This window comes from Arachis ipaensis, chromosome B2 (genome assembly GCF_059453495.1).
Source record: "Arachis ipaensis isolate K30076 ecotype BB chromosome B2, ASM5945349v1, whole genome shotgun sequence".
Classification (NCBI taxonomy): domain Eukaryota; kingdom Viridiplantae; phylum Streptophyta; class Magnoliopsida; order Fabales; family Fabaceae; genus Arachis; species Arachis ipaensis.
This window is the reverse complement of record NC_142437.1, coordinates 62,986,204-62,991,753: the sequence shown is the minus strand read 5'-3', so window position 1 is coordinate 62,991,753 and position 5,550 is coordinate 62,986,204. Positions and strand designations below refer to the sequence as shown.

Sequence of the window (5,550 nt, the reverse complement as noted above, 5' to 3'; positions counted from 1 at the left end):
TTTTGCCTAGGTGAATTCCCAATGTAGTTGGCTTGCTCCTGACCACCCCCTGCTTCTTCATTCACTCCTTCTTGGGTTGTTGATGAAGTGGAGATTGCTGCTACTTGGTTCCTCTCCATCTTCTTGGTGAGTTCAGCCAGCTGCTGGGTAATGAGCTTATTTTGGGCCAGCAGAGCATCTACATTGTTTAGCTCCATTACTCCTCTTGTGTTCCCTCTTTCGGAAGCATAGAAATAGTCGTTCTCTGCTACGATTTCAATGACATCTATGACCTCCTCAATGGTCTTCTTCTTGTTCAAAGATCCTCCGGATGAATGGTCTACGGCCTTCTTTGACTCATAAGAGAGCCCTTCATAGAAAATGTGCAGCTGCACCCATTCATTGAACATATCTGGTGGGCACCTTCTTGTTAGGTCCTTAAACCTCTCCCATGCTTCATACAGAGTCTCACCATCTAGTTGCTTGAAAGTTTGGACCTCAGCTCTCAGCCTATTAATTCGTTGAGGAGGGTAAAATCTTGCTAAGAATTTGTTCACCACATCATCCCAAGTTGTCAAGCTCTCCCTTAGGAAAGACTCCAACCACTTGGCTGCCTTATCCTTGAGTGAGAATGGAAATAAGAGCAGTCTATAGGCGTCAGGGTGAACACCATTAGACTTCACTGTGTCACATATTCTCAGGAAGGTGGTTAGATGTTGATTGGGGTCCTCTTGGACACTTCCTCCGATCGAACAGTTGTTCTGAACAAGGGTGATGAGCTGTGGTTTTAGTTCAAAATTGTTGGCATGGATGGTTGGCTTTTGAATGCTACTTCCACAGTTTCCTTGGTTTGGATTGATGTAAGAGCCTAAAACTCTTCTATCCTCCCCAGCATGATTTGCTCGACCTCTTCCGCCATGGTTGTGAGCCTCTTCTTCGTGATGGTTTTCCATGTTTTCTTCCATGTTTGGTTCAAAGTATTCCTCCTCTTCCTCAGCACCAACTACTCTTTTTCCTCTTGCTTCCCTTCTTAATCTCAAGAAGATTCTCTCAGGTTCAGAATCAAAGGAAGTTGAAGCCCCGCTTCTTCTCCCTGTCATACAACCAACAAGTACAAGCAAAGAGAATAGGTGCAGAAAGTATATCTGTCAGAATTACTGTTAGTGTGAGTGATGCAATATATCAAACAGTTAGTGGGTTAGTAAGATGAATGGTAAATAACAAAGAAAAAGTAGGGGGAAGGGAAGAAATTAACTAAAACAGGAAGTAAATAACTCAAACAGAAAATTAAATCAAACAAAAATAAAATGCTCAATCTAGTTATCCTCCAATCTAATCATTGTTGATGCACAATCAATCCCCGGCAACGGCGACATAAACTTGATGCACGGAAAACTTGTCTCTTAACAAATTTTCTTCAGCAAGTGTACCAAATTTGTCGTCAAGTAAAAACTCACAATAGAGTGAGGTCGAATCCCACAAGGATTGATTGATCAAGCAACTTTAATTAGAGGAATGTTCTAGTTGAGCAAATCCGGGATTTGATTTTAGAATTGCAGAAAATAAAATGGCGGGAAGGTAAATAACAGAAAAAGTAAATGCTAGAATTAAAGAACTGAAAGTAAATTACTGAAGTAAATTGCAGAATTGTAAATGGGAATGGGGGAATTGCTCATAAAAGTAAGTAACAGAAAATAAAGAGAATGGGTAAGATCAGAAATGGGGAGTTCACTGGGCTCAGAAGATGTTGCATTCTCTGGATCAATTTTATTTTCATCTCATCCTCAATCAATGCACTCATTGATCTCCTTGGCAATCTTAAGTGATTGAATTATAATTTCTTGTAATTCAATCTCTCAAATCTTGATTAATAGCCAATTCCTTGGTCAATTGCTCATGAGAAGAGATGAAGTATGGTCACTGATTATACCACATGCATTTCCCAAATCAAGTGTGAGAGGATTATAGTCACATATCCATCCAAACCCAATTTGGTCCAGCATGAGAAAGCATTTCTAGCTTGATCTCTTCATTCCTCTTTCAAGGTTTAGAAGAGATCTAAGTATGAATAGCTTCTTTTCCAAGATAACTATCCAATTGGATGAAGATCGAAAGCTTTCAAGTAAAATCAAGAGAAAAGATAGAAGAAGAATAATGAAAACTCGTATTGATCCATCAAATTACAACAGAGCTCCCTAACCCAATGAAAGGGGTTTAGTTGTTCATAGCTCTGGAAAATGAAAACAAAGATGGAGAATACATGTTGAAACTAGAAGTGCAGAGAAAGTAAATACAGAGAGTAATTCTATGCCAAGAGGCTCCCTATATTTTCCAACTCCCTATTTAATTCAAAGCTACTCCTATATATACTACTCTTCTAGTTGGTTCTTCAAGTCTTGGGTTTGAGCCTTTGGATCTTAAGTTTGAAGCAGTTATCTTCTTCATTGGGCTTGGCTTTACTTGCAGAGAGAAAGTGTGAAGTGGGCAGAGACTTTAGCTCAGGACGTTAGTGGTGTTAACGTTCAGTGAAAATATGGGTTCGAGAACGTTAGTGACATTCAACTTTTTCACTAACGTTCCTTACCCAAGTAAGAGCCACGTTAACCTCAATGTTAGTGGCACAAACGTTGCCACTAACGTTGCCTCTTTGTCCTTCGCGCACGTTATTGGGAATCAACTTTCCCAATAACGTTGAGAAGCCTCCCCCTTCCCTACATTAGAGTCCACGTTAACTTAGTTAACGTGGCTCTTTTAACGTAGGCTTGCCATCCTTCGAGAACGTTAGTGACACTTAACATTGTCACTAACGTTCCAATGTGCCCCTTAGCTCCCACGTTAGAGTCCACGTTAACTAGGTTAACGTGGCTTCTAACGTGGCCATGCTAGCCATCTCCAACGTTAGTGACAAAGTTGAGTGTCACTAACATTGGCTCAACATTCCCTTATCCACGTTAGCTTCCACGTTAACTAAGTTAATGTGGGAGCTAACGTGGCTCATGGTGGCATGTGTGGGCTCCTTCCAACGTTAGTGACAATGTTGGGTGTCACTAACGTTGGCGTCACCTCCCTTCTTCACGTTAACTTCCACGTTAACTAGGTTAACGTGGGAGTTAACGTGGCCTAGTGTGACTTGGGTGGGTTCCTTCCAACGTTAGTGACAATGTTTGGTGTCACTAACGTTGGCGATCACTTTGTCTCCTTACGTTAGCTCCCACGTTAACTAGGTTAACGTGGGAGTTAACGTGGCTTAATGTGACTTGGCCAACGTTAGTGATAATGTTAAATGTCACTAACGTTGGCCTCCCCCCTTTCTTCTTAACGTTAGAGGCCATGTTAACTAAGTTAACGTGGCAACTAACGTGGCCACTTATGAGTTTGGTCCAACGTTAGTGATAATGTTAAGTGTCACTAACGTTGGCTCCCTTTCCTTTCTTCCACGTTGGAGTTCACGTTAACTTAGTTAACGTGACTCTTAACGTGGGCAATGATGGCTTCGAGAGCGTTATTGGCAATTACTTTTCTCATTAACTTTGCAAGTTACTCTCATTCCATATTAATATCAACGTTAGTGTAACTAACATTGCCACTAATGTGATTCTTCTTTGCTTCCTTTGTCCTGAAATCAAGCAATAAAGTGCATCAAAGTTCTAGTCCAAGTCATGGGAAATGCAACATCCAATTTGTCATTAAATTCATGCAAAATCCTCCTGAAATCATGTAAAGTGCACAATGTATGCTTGAATCGAGATGTAAGTGAATATCTACCCAAAACTAGCTTATTTCCTAAGTAAATGCATGAAACTACCCTAAAAACAGTAGAGAAAAGGTCAGTGAAACTGGCCAAAATACCCTGGCATCAGTGGTGTTGTTTTGATGATTGGTATTTCATTTTGGGATATTACATTTTTGAATTTCTTCAACTTGCTTATTGTTTGGAAGTTCCACACCAAGTGTTTGTTGAAAAACACCAATGACATTTTGGTTCATTTTGACATCCTGCTTTCAATTTAGTGCTCCTTTCTCTTTACACTTGCTCTTTTTTGTGTGCATTGAGCCGATTATGCTTCATCTTTACCATCTATGTGCTCACTACCTATGACTTGCTTCTTTGTTCCATATTGCAAGATTTGTGATTCCACTTTATCCCATTTGTATGCTTTATTGTCTTGGAGTTAGACTGGGTGAATGATTTTCTTATGTTTAGTACCTTTCTTGCATGTGTTACTTATTATTATTAGTGATGCTTGAGCCCACGCTTCTCATGCTTTACACTTGCATGCTTCTCTCACTCTTGCATCGCATGCTAGTAATTTGCCCCATGATTATACTGTTGTCTTACTTACATGTTGCTGCTGTCATGTCTTTAGGACACTTTGTTCCCTTGTGGCACTAATTCTCACTTACATGTTATTTAAGTGTTGTTTCTTTGGGTTTAATATTTTCTCTTTTCCTTCTCTTTTTAGGATGGCCATAAAAAAGGGCAAGGAGAAGGCTTCGAAAAAGTCACCTACAAAGAGAGCACCTCAAAGAACTACTACCAAGGCGCACCCTGCACTAAAAGTTAAGCCTCCCTCCAAGAGGGTGAAAAGAGTTATTCATATTGATGAGAAAAATAAGGGCAACCCTGCGAAGGACTCTGCAAGGTTCACCAATCGCTTTTGTGAGCTCATGTTCCCTATTTTGGTTGAAAGAAATTACCATTCTGAACATCTCCTCACACCTCTGGAGCACCTCGTTCAGTTTGTCATACCCCGCATCGAGGGGCGACAATAGGGATTTCTCAATCGGAGACCGCAGGAAGCTAATCTTTCTTGGGTGGTGGAGTTCTGCTCCAACTATCACGCACCTTCTCTTCAATCGATTTTCGTGCGCTAGAAGCAAGTCCCCATATATAAGAATGCCATTCAGAGGATACTTAAGGTTTTGCCAATGCCGGATGGGATGGATGGTTACCAAGAAATCCTACTATAGCGCTGCATACCCGTTTTTGATTGGGGTTCTATCCTTAGGGTCATTGCCCAACCGGGAGAGCAATGGACCCAAGGGAGAGTCAAGGGCCGACCTAAGGGCATTTTGGCACAAGCACTTACTGTAGAGGCTAGAATGTGGGCCCAAATCATGTCTCACCACGTACTTCCGAGCACTCATGAGTCCTTATTCACAACGGACTTGGCCCTTCTTGTCTGGTGCATCCTCAGTGAGAGGCCTATTGATAAACCATATTTTATGATATATTTTGTGCTTAGTTTGAGTGATTTATTCAATCCTTCACCCACTTATTCATATTAATTGCATGGTTTTACTTTCCCTTCCTTATTATGTGATGTATGTGAAAAACATGTTTCCTATGCTTTAAAATTAATTATTTTAATTACCTTTATTTCCATTCGATGCCGTGATTCGTGTGTTGAGTAGTTTCAGATCTTCTAAGGTAGGAATGACTTGAAGGATGGAAAGGAAACATACAAAAATGGAAGGAAAGCACAAAACGGAGTTTTTGGAGAAACTGGCATCCACGCGATCGCATGGGCGACGCGGACGCATGCCAAGCACGAAGAAGCAGCGACGCGG

The 5,550-nt window shown here is 40.9% G+C and overlaps 1 non-coding gene across 1 annotated transcript; it reads left to right on the top strand.

Annotated features, from left to right (window-relative positions):
- The first annotated feature begins 384 nt into the window (after positions 1–384).
- On the top strand, positions 385–491 carry LOC148574119 (small nucleolar RNA R71). Its single transcript, XR_015905757.1, has one exon. It is a non-coding gene; the product is annotated as a small nucleolar RNA R71 (small nucleolar RNA).
- The last annotated feature ends 5,059 nt before the right edge of the window (positions 492–5,550 follow it).